Source organism: Silurus meridionalis, chromosome 13 (genome assembly GCF_014805685.1).
Source record: "Silurus meridionalis isolate SWU-2019-XX chromosome 13, ASM1480568v1, whole genome shotgun sequence".
In the NCBI taxonomy this organism is placed as follows: domain Eukaryota; kingdom Metazoa; phylum Chordata; class Actinopteri; order Siluriformes; family Siluridae; genus Silurus; species Silurus meridionalis.
Genome location: NC_060896.1, coordinates 21,014,361 through 21,028,725, shown reverse-complemented (window position 1 = coordinate 21,028,725; position 14,365 = coordinate 21,014,361). Strand labels below are relative to the sequence as shown.

Sequence of the window (14,365 nt, the reverse complement as noted above, 5' to 3'; positions counted from 1 at the left end):
TGTGCTGGTACCGATCTTTAAGCATAAGGAGATGTGCAGACCTGCAGTAACTACAGGGGAATTAAGTTGATCAGTCACACCATGAAGTTATGGGAAAGAGTAGTGGAAGCCAGGCTGAGAGAAGAGGTGACCATCTGTGAGCAACAGTATGGTTTCATGCCGAGGAAGAGCACCACAGATGCCTTATTTGCTTTGAGGATGTTAATGGAGAAGTATAGAGAAGGACAGAAGGAATTGCATTGTGTATTTGTGGATTTAGAAAGCGTCGACAGAGTGCCAAGAGAGGAGTTGTGGTATTGTATGAGGAAGTCAGGTGTGTCAGAGAAGTATGTAAGGGTGGTGCAGGACATGTATGAGGACAGTGTGACGGCAGTGAAGTGTGCAGTAAGTACGACAGACTGGTTCAGAGTGAAGGTTGGACTGCATCAAGGATCGGCCCTGAGCCATTTCCTGTTTGCAGTGGTGATGGACAGGTTGACGGACGAGGTCAGACAGGAGTCTCCCTGGACTATGATGTTTGCAGATGATATTGTGATTTGTGGTGAGAGTAGAGAGCAGGTTGAGAAGAGCCTGGAGAGGTGGAGATATGCGCTGGAGAGGAGGGAATGAAAGTCAGTAGGAGTAAGACAGAGTACATGTGTGTGAATGAGAGGGAGGGCAGTGGGTGATGCGGTTGCAGGAGAAGAGGTGGAGAAGTTGGAGGAGTTCAGGTACCTGGGGTCAACAGTGCAAAGTAATGGAGAGTGTGTTAGAGAAGTAAAGAAAAGAGTGCAGGCAGGGTGGAGTGGGTGGAGAAGAGTGACAGAAGAATGCAGAAGATGGAGCCACCAGGTAGGAGGAAAAGAGGAAGGCCAAGGAGGAGGTTCATGGATGTGGTGAGGGAAGACATGCAGGTTGTTGGTGTGAAAGAGGCAGATGTAGAGGACAGGGTGGTATGGAGACGGATGATCCGCTGTGGCGACCCCTAATGGGAGCAGCCGAAAGAAGAAGAAGAAGAAGAAGATCTACACTTATTTATAATTTCCCAACAGATTAAACTAACATATCTTACCACCAATAGATTCAGAAAACAGATAAATTATTGAATCTCTATACATTATATATATTATATTTTCATTACAAAAAATATTATATAATTATCAATGTGTAATATTTATGTAGAGAATTTGCTGAGTTTGTTCCCAGCATGCAATCTAGTTTTTATTGTTATAAATAGTATATAATAATATATATTGTTTTAAATTGTTATTATTTTTATTATCATTAGTTAGCAATCGTTAATGTTTGCTCTCCTTCTTTAGTTTCCAAGCAACGGTCGACTAATTTACCATCAAAAAACATAAGATTAAGTCAAGTCAAGTAAAGTCAAGTCAAGTTTATTTCTATAGCGTTTTTCACAACAGACATTGTCTCTAAGCAGCTTTACAGAATTTAACAGTTAAGGTGAATGGTGTGTTTTTATCCCTGATGAGCAAGCCATGGCGACTGTAGCAAGGAAAAACTCCCTTAGATGTCAATAGGAAGAAACCTTGAGAGGAACCAGACTCAAAAGTGGAACCCATCCTCATTTGGGTGACATCAAGAGTTTGATCATAAATCTTTTAACAATACAGGACACTGGAGAGTGAGAATTATTTAACACATAGCCTTTCTTTTTCCATTTGTCAAGTTCTTTATTAAATGTAAGAGTTTGAAGTTGACATTTTAATAAAGAACTTCAGTTGTATTGCAGTATTTTATGTGTGTGTATTTGGGTGTTTTATTTTAGTAAGCATATTTTGTACTTTTATCATTCTCTAATGACTAAATTATTACAAAAGAAAAACATATAGTTCTATAACATATTTTTTTATATATTTTGGGACTGGTTGTAATTAATATTTGATTGTGGATTGTTTAATTTTGATTTGCATGGACCCTGGGAGGTTTCTTATTTTTGTCAGCTTGTTTTCTACTGTGTTCAAACTTCCAGTTGAATATTGTACATTTTCAATCTGATAAGACCCTCCTATTCTTATTTTCTCTCTATATTTCTCTCACCGTCTCTCACTATCTTTATTTGATTTTTTGTCTTTGTCTTTTCTATTTTGGTCTTTGGAATACTTGAGTTCAAAAGATACATACCTTCACATTTAGCATTTACATATATTTTTATGGCATTTGGCAGACACTCTTATCCAGAGTGCTTTGAAGTCTCCATCTATAAATACATTCTAATGCTGGTTCATTAGTACACAGACTCAGAATACCATCAGTCTAAAAATTAGTTGGAAGAGAAAATGTCTTTTTTATTTTTATTTTTTACCTCGTCTTTTGAAGAGGTACGTCATTTGAGGACTGATAAAAACTTTGTCTGTTTTTTTCCACCACCTCGGTGCCAGAACAGAGCATCCTGAAAGATGGTAGGACCAGCCAAGCCGTAGTTAAGGACCGCAGGGAGCATGGTGTAGTGTTCAGTGAGATATGGTAGAGAGGTGCTGGTCCATTTTTAGCTTTTTTGTTGAGCATCAGAGTTTTATATCTGATGTGAGCAGCTACAGAAATCCAAAAGAGGGAACATAGCAAACCCAGGAATATTTAAAACAAGTTATGTGGCTGCATTTTGGATCAGAACATACATTAGGAGAGTGCAAGCAAGCAAACAAGCAAGACTAATACAATGATATATGATTGAGAAGATTGTAAGCATTCAACTAAAAAATCTAATAGGATTCGTGCATATTTCCAATATACACTATTTCTGCATGATTAGTCCATGTTGTAATTATCACCATCTAATTTATTTTCATTTCACAATATTTGTTCTTCTTATTATTCAGATGCTTATGAAATAGCTCTTCCAGCACATCTTATTATTGTGCTTTTTTTGTTGTTTCTTTTTTTATTATGAAATCAATTTATAAAAAAGGTTTAAGTTATTAAATCGTAAAGTACGTATATGAAAATAAAGTGGGTTCTTTCATCTTTTTACTTAAAGTGTGCTAATTCAATTTGTAAAATGTAAAACTATGCCACATTTTGGTTAAATTGATGCATTTGCCTATTAAGAGAACAGTTTGTGTAATATTGGCCTCCAATGGCACTGTCCAATTTAAGTATATATACAGCCCAAAGGATACATTTCAGCATATGTGTATATGAGCAACGTGATATGTACACACGATAAGTCAGGGAGTGGTAACATAGTGTTTAAGGCATTGGACTTTGGATCCAAAGGTCATGAGTTTTAATCCCAGCCACACAAAGCTGCCACTCCTGGGCCCCTGAGCAAGGCCCTTATCCCCATAGCTGCTTACTTGTATAAATTAGATAAGTTGCTCTGGATATGGGTGTCTGCCAAATGTTGCAAATGTAAGTCAAACTGACCGACAGACAAACAGACAGATATAAATCAAAACCAAAAGAAACTAAAACAGACATCAGAAATTAAGTTACGATCATCACAACTTCTAAATGAACTTCTATCATCACTTCTAGATGATCTTTATGGTATAAGCAGAAAAACAAAAAAAGAGGAAACACAGAACAGGTTATACACAATAAGTAACAGAACAATGAAACAACAAAGGTAAAGACAGGACAAAAAAATGAATCAGTGTCCACTGTTTTTGTATTATACCGAAATATTTTTTTAATAATTCCAAAATATAGCCCAGAGTCATTATATTAATCACTTGTTTTCATTCTCCTCTATACCCATCCTCTGTCTCTCTCCCAATGTTACTTAAACATTCTGCTTGTGTGGTTTACTTTTTTTTTTCTCTCGTAAGTCGGATTTGATCGCTCAGTCGCTTTCTCTCTTTACGACAATAGTGAAGGATAAACTCGACCTTCTGCCTCCTCTCACTCTCGTTCTCCTGGTGTTTTCTGATTGATGAAGCAAGCAAGACACCAAGGTATGTGTGGTTGTGTTTTAGTGTCTACATAAAGTAAATACGTATGCATGGCTGTTTGAGAATTAGTGATTTTGCCTCTATGTGACTTCCCGTTTATGTGACCATGTCTCTGTGTGTGTGTGTGTGTGTGTGTGTGTGTGTGTGTGTGTGATGGAGTGGGTCGTGACTTGTTGAGCTGAGTTCAGGTGTGACTGTCATGGCCGACTCATCAGTCACACGCACCTTAGGGATTCGTCTCCGAGCCCTGCATGTTGTCAACTTGTTTTGTTTATTTGCCCTCAGGCAAATACAAAAAAACATATACGCACACACAAACATGCACACACACGCATGCACATGCACACACATACACACACACACACACACACACACACACAAAAGTTTATAGAAAGCACGAACAGATGTTTAAACAAGCTGAGAACAGCCTAATACTTCTGCTTGCTGATGCACTTTAGAGACTTTGTAAAGTTTACTCACAAGTTTTATTGCTCTTGTTGATTTTTGTCCAGGTATTGTCCATTGTCCATTGCAATCTGCCATTCTGTCTCTCATTACATATCTTCCAAAGGGAGCATAAAGAATAGAACAGTGTTGAGAACGAAAGTGAAACTGTGAAAATGGGAACGCAGGTTAGATGCTGTGTCCCATTTCTGGGCAGTATGAAAGATTCATAGGTTTGCTGATGTGTGTGTGTGTGTGTGTGTGTGTGTGTGTGTGTGTGTGTGTGTGTGTTTATGTGTTACAATTTCTAGGATCAGTTCATGAGCCTGCTGTGCTCTCTCAGCAGGATATCAGAAGTCAGCAGAAGAAAAAGTAAGGAAAAGAAGCAAAACAAATGGTGAAAAAAAATTGCAGTTCTTCAGGCAGTGAAAAATCCAAAAGGATCACGGTCACTTCTCAGGAAATGCCTAAAGTGTTTGCGGAAGCTACATTCACATACATATAGTATCGTGGAAGTGATAAATGAACGTAACTTGTGAAAGGTTACCTAAAAAAAAAAAACACAATAAGACGTAAGACAATAAGACAGATAACATAAGTCTGTCTTCTCAGTGGTTTCACCTGTTAATAATAGATTTAGCAAAAACAAATTAAACAATACACTGATGTGTACAGAGATATGCATGTTGGTCTGTGTAAATAGGAGTAGAAACAGGTTTTTGGCAACACTAAACTGAAATAAATAGCGATTAAAGAGTTTAATGTTTCAAAAAAGGCCACATCAGAATTAAAACATTTGAGGCCTGTCTATAAAACCAATAAATGTACCACCACTCATCTACAATTCAGCACTTATCACACACCACACTTCATCATATACATTCCAATCCTTTAGCACCACTTGACTGGATTGCAAGTATGCATCACTTCTCTTCCCTGTTCTTCATCTAGGTGGTGAAATGGTCTTTCTCTAGATGTCTCAATAGCTGGAGCATGGGTGTCTTCAAATGGAAACTAAATAACTCTTCTTTCTCTTCTTCAATTACCACTTTATTAAAAATGTATCTTGTGTTGTATTTTACCCTCACTAGCTTACCTCTCCAAAATAGGTTTTTTTACTATTCTTAAACATTAATTAACAAATCAGAATATATGTACGGACAACGTATTTAATTCCAATTCATAAGTGCATTTGCATATATATATATATATATATATATATATATATATATATATATATATATATATATATATACTATAGTATATTGTATAGTACTATATAGTATACTACTATTATTAGATAAATGTATACATATATAAAAACTAATTCAATAATTGAATTATTGTCTGGAATGTCTTAGGTTTTTTAATACTTTTTTTTTTATAAAGCATTTTATATTGTATGTGTAACTGGTTTCTCTCTCTCTCTCTCTCTCTCTCTCTCACACACACACACACACACACACACACACACACACACACACACACACTCTCTTTCTCTCACTTTTATTTATTTTTTATTTACTTTTTTAAAATACTGCAGCTTTTATTCCACAGTACCCATTTTTTCCTACTCAGAGTCATGGTGGATCTGAAGCAAGCACACATTTGGTCACATGTAGGAGCAATTAGCATAACAATCAGGTCTGTATACATGTTTTTAGGCATAGATACATGTACACACATTTTTAGTCTGTATACATTTTGTCTGTGTGTAGAGGTAAAGGGGTGTGTCTGTATCTGTATGTCATTATTACAATATGTTATTTTCACTGCAGAGTGCATTATGCAAGTATAAATACAGATCCAGGGGCACTGTTTTTTCCTTTTGGTTTATTTGTTTCAAGTATTGGGACAAATAAAATATATTTTAAAACACAAATAAAGAAAACCTTGCCTTGCATGGTGTAGTCATTCAAAATGACTGCAAGTCATAACGGTATGAAGAGTCTGATGCATGAGGATTTTCATTTCTTCGGAAACTGTTAGTCACAACATTTGGCAGGTTTTTCACTTAAGTTTCATCAAAGACAACACAAAAGTCACAAAGGAGTCAACATAAGCTGTCCTTCAGAAGAGTCCTACAAGCTTAAGCCAAGTCTTGCTGGTCGCAATCTTTTTGATGACCAATGCCACAATGTTGCCTACAAACCACACACCCACAACCCCAGCTGGCAAAAGCGCTGTTAATGGCTGTTGTGATGTGGCATGTTGTAGCAACAGAACCACATAAAGCAGGCTAGATTGTGGAAAACAGAGAGCAATGTGACAGAAATACAAAAAAATCTAGAGCAGAGTAGCTGAACCAATATACATGCTAAGTGCAATCAAATACTGTGTCTAGTACTCAAGACCTATGGATCAGGCACAGAGTAATAAGAAAATACAGGAAAAAGTGACTGAAAAAAATTGAGGTTAAAATACAGGTTCATGAAACAAACCAGTTAATATTATAACTACAAAAGCAAACCTATATCATTTATTAAAAAAAATAAAAATAAAAATAATAATAATAGTAATAATAATAATAATAATAATAATAATAATAATAATAATAAACTAACTAATAAATAATAATAGAAATCTATAGACAAGCATGACTAATCAACTTGCCACATTTCAGCAATTTACAGGGGGCAATAACATCAATTAGACATCAATAAAGAAAAAAATGATGAGTTGTCACATGTCATGTTGGACTAATTGCACTGTCTGCATCATGACATAATTATGATAGATCATCATTATGTATCAGTTTTGCATGCCATTGTCGTTACCATACGCATTAATTATGCCCCTAGCGCTACGCAATTATACGCTAAGCATAATCCGACCCTCATCATACATGTATGTTAAAAAAAAAAAAGTGAAAATTGAACTAAATTATCAGGTGCCCAAGGCAGAAAGCAGTGAAAAGATGAAGCGCAAGGAAAAAATACAATTTAGTAATAAGATTCACATGTTAATGACTGTTTAAGTCAGCTATTGATGTTTATTTGGTATTTCAAAAAAGCTTATTTAGAACCTCTTTACTATGAAAGCTTTCCTGAATGGCTACCAATATCATGGGCTTGCTAAAGCTTTAGCAGGAGAGAAATGTGTGAAGAATTGTATGTGGATAAAGTTCTCAGAAAGCAGAGTCTGTGAGTGACATGTAGACAGTTCTTATTTGAATCCTATCAGTTATGCGCTGAAGAGTATAAAGTCAAAATTTTTTATGTAGTAGTGGATGGGGCTGTTATATGTGTCACCGAGGTTTAAACCTTCAAGAAGACAAATGAAGAACTGATGTGAAAATGTGAATCTTCCCAGACTTACCATTGACTACAATGCACACTATGGAGATTCTTGAGCTTTTTTTTTTTTAAAAAAAGCAACTCAAGGAATCTAAAAGCTTTTGAGGTCTACTATGGCCTCAGATTATCTCACTGGATTTGCAATGATCAGATTCAATCGCAAAATTTGTTCTTTGATGCATTAATGACCAGTGTTGTGCTAGTTACTAAAAAATAGTAACTAGTTACAGTTACTAGTTACTTCATTCAAAAAGTAACTCAATTACTTTGTTGATTACTTACACCAAAAAGTAATGCGTTACTATTAAACTTTTTAGTTACTTTTTTAAAGACAGTCTTTAATGTTCCCATTAATGCCCTTTTATGCGTTATGGTCTACAAACACAAAACTGACTTAAATACAAAGTAATTTTTAAACATTAGTTTATTTAAGTCAGACCAGCACAAACTGAATATATCACAAGGATTTCTGAAATAAATAACAAAACAAGCTGAATAATATATTCAAAATTAAAAACTAAAGTGGCTTCTGCATCATAAAAGCTGTTGTGTTGAGCCCTTAAAAATGTTAAGTAATATAAGCTTAAGTATGAAAACTATGAACAATGTAGAACAGAACACCGGATTAGCTTCTAGCTTCGTCGAGGCATGGAGTTTCTGGAGGAGCTTCGGCAGATTGGAGTTGCTGTTTATCACAGTAGATACGACCTTCGAACCAGAAAGACACAGCTTACATTTGACTAAAAGGTCTTTATGCTCAACTAAAGTGAAATAATGAGCATATTTCCACTTTGAGAAACTTGTTTGCTCTCGCCTTGACTCGCCATTACTGCCGCACAGACCTGAATAAACGGAGACACGCCCACAGTGCGTCTTCTTCGTGTTTACAGTGGTTCATCCGCCAATCCTACAATGCGTCTCTGCTGTAAACAGGTTAGACTGTAGGCTACACTTAAGCCAAAATTAATTCATTTAAAAAAGTAACAGGTAACGCACCATACGGTAACGGAGTTACTTTATTTAAAAAGTAATAAGAAAAAGTGTTACAGTATTAGTTACTGTCAAAAGTAACTGCGTTACAGTAACGCTATACTAGTAACGCGTTACTGCCCAGCACTGTTAATGACTTTGCAAAAAATTTTCCATTGAATAAAAAGTGACTACCATGCATGGATAACCTTACCATGCTGCACTGTTTGCAAGAATAAATAATGTATGCATTCCATTTTTGGGGGATGGGGGTGCTAACAAGTGTGCTAACAAGAGTCCTGAAACTCTACCCAGATATAAAACCATGGTTATGACTGAACTTTAAAACCTGGAATATTACCCACTCTGTTACTTTACTGCATTTTAACCAGAACTATAAAAAAAAAAATCCTAAACTGAAGCGGTAATTGCACCCATCTTGAAACCAGAATCACTTCATTTCTCATCACAGCGCATAGTTTGATCTACGCAAGCATCCTCTTCATCAGGTAAGGAGAGGTGGAACGAAATTGGAAGGCACAATTGTTTGTTAGCAGTAATTTGGATGATAGTATGACTTGACTTCACTTGAGATTTGATTTGAAATCTGCTGGTAAGAACATGATTGAGTTTAAGAGCCACTGCAGGCCCTGATTATCATTTAAACATGTTGTCATATTCCCCACCAGAACCACCGCTGTGTTTGGAAATCTGTAGGAATCATCTCATAGAAGAGATAAAAGGAGGGAACGATGTGCACTGCAACACCCCTGCCGTTCCAGATGTGACAAAAAAAACAATACTTAACTCTCTTCTGAGTGTTTATCCTTAACAAGTCAAACACACCATCTGTTCATCAAATCATTCACTGCTGTGAGAGTCTGAGGGAGAGAATACGCAAATCAGTGCATCAAAACCCACTACCCCCCGCCTTCATAACCCTTTTTTTGGGACATTTTAACAAAACAATAATGGGAGACATGACTAATGAGGTATTTGAGTTCACATATGCAACAGTGAATGAAATTACCGGGATTGGCAATGTCTTGTCAAAATGATAGAGAATATGCATTCATGTTGAAGCGATGAGTCAATGACGCTCTTCTTGCCGAACTGTGAAGAACTTGACCTTTTAATAACGTGATATTTTATAGTTTTCTTTTTGAGTTCTCTATGGTCTCTGGTGTTGCTATGTGAGGAAAGAACAGGCCGACTGTACAGAAGGGCTGCATGATAATCACAATTATGTATTTAATCCTTAGAAATGGGAGTTCGAAGATAAAGACTTCAAAAGGAATACTGTTTACTGTGACATACTTTGCTATCTCATAAAAAAAGATTATGTTTATGATTGTGCATATTGCTTTCATACTTTTCATAGAATTATCAGATAATTCTAAGCATAATTAGTTCATTGTACAGCTCTAATCTATATATAACTTGAAATCATTTGACTTTATTGTTTGGTTACTACTCATTAAATGAGAAAATTATATTTTTCCAGCTTACAATTGAATAATTAAAATGTACAAATGAACCAGAACACAGAGATAAACTAGTACTAACATTATGTGTAATTTGAGAGATGATGGGTAAGACGTAATAAAAAAAGTATTTTTTTCTCTAAACATAACAGTGAATTCTTCAAAAATGCCATTATCATGTAAACTTTTTTTCGGCTTCTCCCATTAGGGGTCACCACAGCGGATCATCCGTATTCATGATCCGCATGTTCGATTTGGATGCTCTTCCTAACACAACCCTCCCCATTTATCCGGGCTTGGGACCGAACTAAGAGTACACTGGATTGTGCAACCCTAAGGCCACGGAGGTGAGAGTGCCGAATCCTAAACACTAGACCACCAGGGAACCTGACATTATCATGTAAATGTTTCTAGACAGAGCCATAGTCTGTTGGATTCACATCTAAGCTCCAATTTACACCACACATGCCCCAGACATTTCAAATCAAATCAAATTAAATTTTATTTTTCAAATACACATACATAGAGAGTACGACATGCAGTGAAATGCTTTTTTACGACGGTCCGACATTCAAGCATAAAAGGGAATAGAATATAAAGGAAATGGAATAAGGAAAAATAAACCAAAAGAAAAAAGAAGGTAGATAAATAAAAAGTATAAACTATATAAAAGATAAAATATATGAAGATATATGTACAAATATGTGTATATACATGGATGCGTATGACAGAAAAAAAGTCAAATATAAAGTGATTAACATGATTGTCCTTAAAGTGTCCATGTGCAGTATGGTGTGGTATAAAGTGGCACTGTGCTGTGCAAGTCCAGAGTTGAAGTGACAGTCCAGAGATTAAAGTGTCATAGTGCATAAAAGTTGTGCAGAAAAAAGAAGATGGAGAAAGAGGTCCAGTACTAGATCCTGGGAGTTTCCTGGTTTAAACTCCGAATGGCCTGCGTAAAGAAGCTTTTCCTCATTCTCTCTGTGCTTGTTGGGATGGCTGAGGTCCTTCACAATCTTCCTGGCCCTGGTCGGGCACCACGTGCTGTAGATGTCCTGAAGATCAGGGAGCTCGGTGTGGATGGCACGTTCAGCTGACAGCACCACCCTCTGGAGGGCTCGCCTGTCCTGCATGGTGCTGTTCCCGAACCATAAAGTGCTTCTACCTGTCAGGACGCTCTTATTGGTGCAGGTGTAGAATGTCTTTAGCACCTGAGAGGGAGGTTTTAAGTCCCTTAAGCATCTCAGATGGTACAGACGCTGCCGGGCCTTCTTCACCAGGGTGTTGATGTGACAGGACCAAGACAGGTCCTGTGTGATGTGAACACCTCTGTCCACTCTGTCCACTGGGGTCCCGTTGATGTTATGCGGTTGGTATGACCGCTCCTGCTTCGTGCTGAAGTCCATTATCAACTCATTAGTCTTGCTGACGTTCAGGAGAATGTTGTTCTACTGGCACCATCTCTCCAGGTTTTTAACCTCCTGTTGGTAGGCCATCTCTTTGTTGTTGAAGATCAGGCCCACCACAACAGTGTCGTCAGCAAACTTGATGGTGGTGGAGTTGAAAGGGCCCACACAGTCATATGTGCACAATGAATACTGCAGGGGGCTCAGAACACAACCCTGGGGAGCTCCAGTGCTGAGGGTGAGGGTGGATCAGGTGTTTGCCCACCCATATGGCTTGTGGTCTGTCTGTCAGGAAGTTGGAAATCCATTGACATAGTGGCAGGCTGAGTCCTAGTACCTCCAACTTATATGTGAGCGTGGAGAGAATTATGGTGTTGAACACTGAACTGTAGGCCACAAACAGCATATTTGCATAATTCTCTTTTCTGTAGTCCAGGTGGCTCATCATTGTGTGTAAAAGATTTGCGATGGCGTCCTCAGTAGAGCAGTTCTATCTAGTTCTAGTAGTTCTGTCTGGTAGTGTCGCAGTGATGAAGTCTCTGACCAGTCTTTCAAAGCACTTCATCACTACTGAGTCAGGTCAGGGCTACAGGACGGTAGTCGTTGAGGCATGCGGGCTGGTGCTTCTTCGTGACAGGAACAATGGTGGACTGTTTGAAGCATAAGGGAACAAAACAGACTGTTCCAGTGAGAGGTTGAATATCTCAGTGAACACCGGTGCTAGCTGGTCAGCACAGGCTTTCAGAACCCGAGCTGTGATGCCATCTGGTCCTGCTGCCTTCCCGGTATTCTGAATACCAGGACATTTATATCTGGAATTTATATTCTTCCTCATTATCTACATTTTGTGATTGGATTTTATTTGCCTGTCATTATGCCATTTAGACAGCTGTATAGATAGACTGAAAAAAGTTAGCCTGCTGTCAACACAACAGGGACAGGCCCTCCAGAGACAATTTTACTGTAGAGTCTGTACTTACTTTTCCTCTGCTAAAGAAAGAATTGTTCTTGACAGTTATCTGGTTGGATGGGAAATGATTAACAGTAATTGTGAGCCTTTATTCCTGTTGTATTTATTAAAATCATTTAAGAATAATGTTTGCACACATATTGCATTTACAATTATTGTTATCACACACATAGAATCTACAAATTATTAGAAAATATTCTGAGAGAAAAAAAATGTGCAAATCTAGTTAAAAGTTGTAAAATACTAAAATATAACATTAAAAAACAGTCACATTTCATCAGACGTAAGAGACATTGGAATCCATTGTCCATCAGCCACTGCATATCACTGGGCCTTGTGTATTGTAATTGATGGGGTTGCCGTGCAGAAGGAAAAGAAGAAGGCCAAGGAGAAGGTATAAATGGATGTGTTAAGGAATAAAATGCAGGTGATTGGTTTGAAAGAGGAAGCTGTAGAGGACAGAGTGATATGGAGATGGATGATCTCGTACTGGACTCATACTGTCTATATTGTCTTTTATAGTGTGTTTTTGTCTTGTCTTGTCTGTTTTGTCTTGTATAGTCCAAGCTAAATGTGTAGTGGTATTTATGTACGTACTTTAAGAGTCACTAACAGCTGGAACCAAATTCCTTGGCCAATAAACCTGATTCTGATTCTGATGATCCTTTGTGGGGACATCTAACAAAGGGACCCTAACCCCTGCCTGGTACAAAAGTTTGCAGATGACACTGCTTTAATAGGTTGTATCAGTAGGGGACAAGAGGAGGAGTACAGGAAACTGTTCCAAGACTTCATTGCAAGGTGTGAATTTAACCACCTGCACCTCTAAAACCACAATGACCAGGGAGATGGTGGTAGACTTCAGGAGACCCAGGCCTCAACCAGAGCCTGTGACTATCAATGGTGACTGTGTGGAGATCGAAAAGAAGTGCAGCTGTATGATAGAATAGACTGGATTGCCAACATGGATGCTCTGTGCAGGAGATGGCAAACAGTGCAAGACAGACATTGCAAGACAACACAAGACAGTGTAGGACAGCACAAGACAGTGTAGGACAAATACACAAAACACAAAATAGCGCCACTAGTAAACCTATTGTATATTACACAGTGCAGTGTGTGAAAGAGAACTGAGTACAGGAGTGTACATTGTAATTTAACAAAATGTAAACAAGAAGGTTTGTGCAAAACAGCAATAGCAGCAAAAAGATGTGCAAAAACAGCATGTAAACAGCATGTAAAACAGTTTGTAATAATAAGGTGATATAATATGGGTGGTGCTGAAGACATATATGTGTGAAGTGAGTATGATCGTGTGTTTGAGTCTGGGTTGTACAGATCAGTCACACAGTTTGGGTGTGTGTGCATGAGTTTTAATTCAGTTCTGTGTTGAGAAGCCTAATGGCTTAATGGAAGAAACTGTTACAAAGACTGGATGTGATGGCCCAAATGCTTCGGAACCGCTTTTCTGGTGACAGGAGGGTGAAGAGTGTAAGAGGTGTTTGGGGTCATTCACAATGCTGTTGGCTTTGCGGATGCAGTGTGTGGTGTAAATGTCCGTGATATAGAGGGAGAGACTCCAATGATCCTCAGAGACAGAGGGTCTTGCGATCCAAAATAGTGCAGTTCCCAAACCAGGCAGTGATGCAGCTGCTCAAGAGGCTCTTAATGGCCACTCTGTAGCACATGGTCAGGATGCGGGGAGGGAGATATGATCCTCAGACTTCTCTGGAAGTAGAGACGCTGCTGGGCTTTCTTGGTGATGGAGCTGGTGTTGAGTGACCAAGTAAAGTTCTCTGCCAGGTAAACATAGTCAATGACGATTGTCATTGAGGCAGGAAACTATAGACATCTTTGGCATGGCGTCCTTCAACATCCACAAAAAGCTGCTGCAGATGTTTTA

General features: G+C 37.9%; 1 long non-coding RNA gene across 1 annotated transcript; it reads left to right on the top strand.

The window, feature by feature from the left end:
- The first annotated feature begins 3,820 nt into the window (after nt 1-3,820).
- Nucleotides 3,821-6,109, top strand: LOC124396048. The gene is made up of 3 exons (XR_006927709.1): nt 3,821-3,896; nt 4,649-4,709; nt 5,916-6,109. It is a non-coding gene; the product is annotated as an uncharacterized LOC124396048 (long non-coding RNA).
- Nucleotides 6,110-14,365: the final 8,256 nt, after the last annotated feature.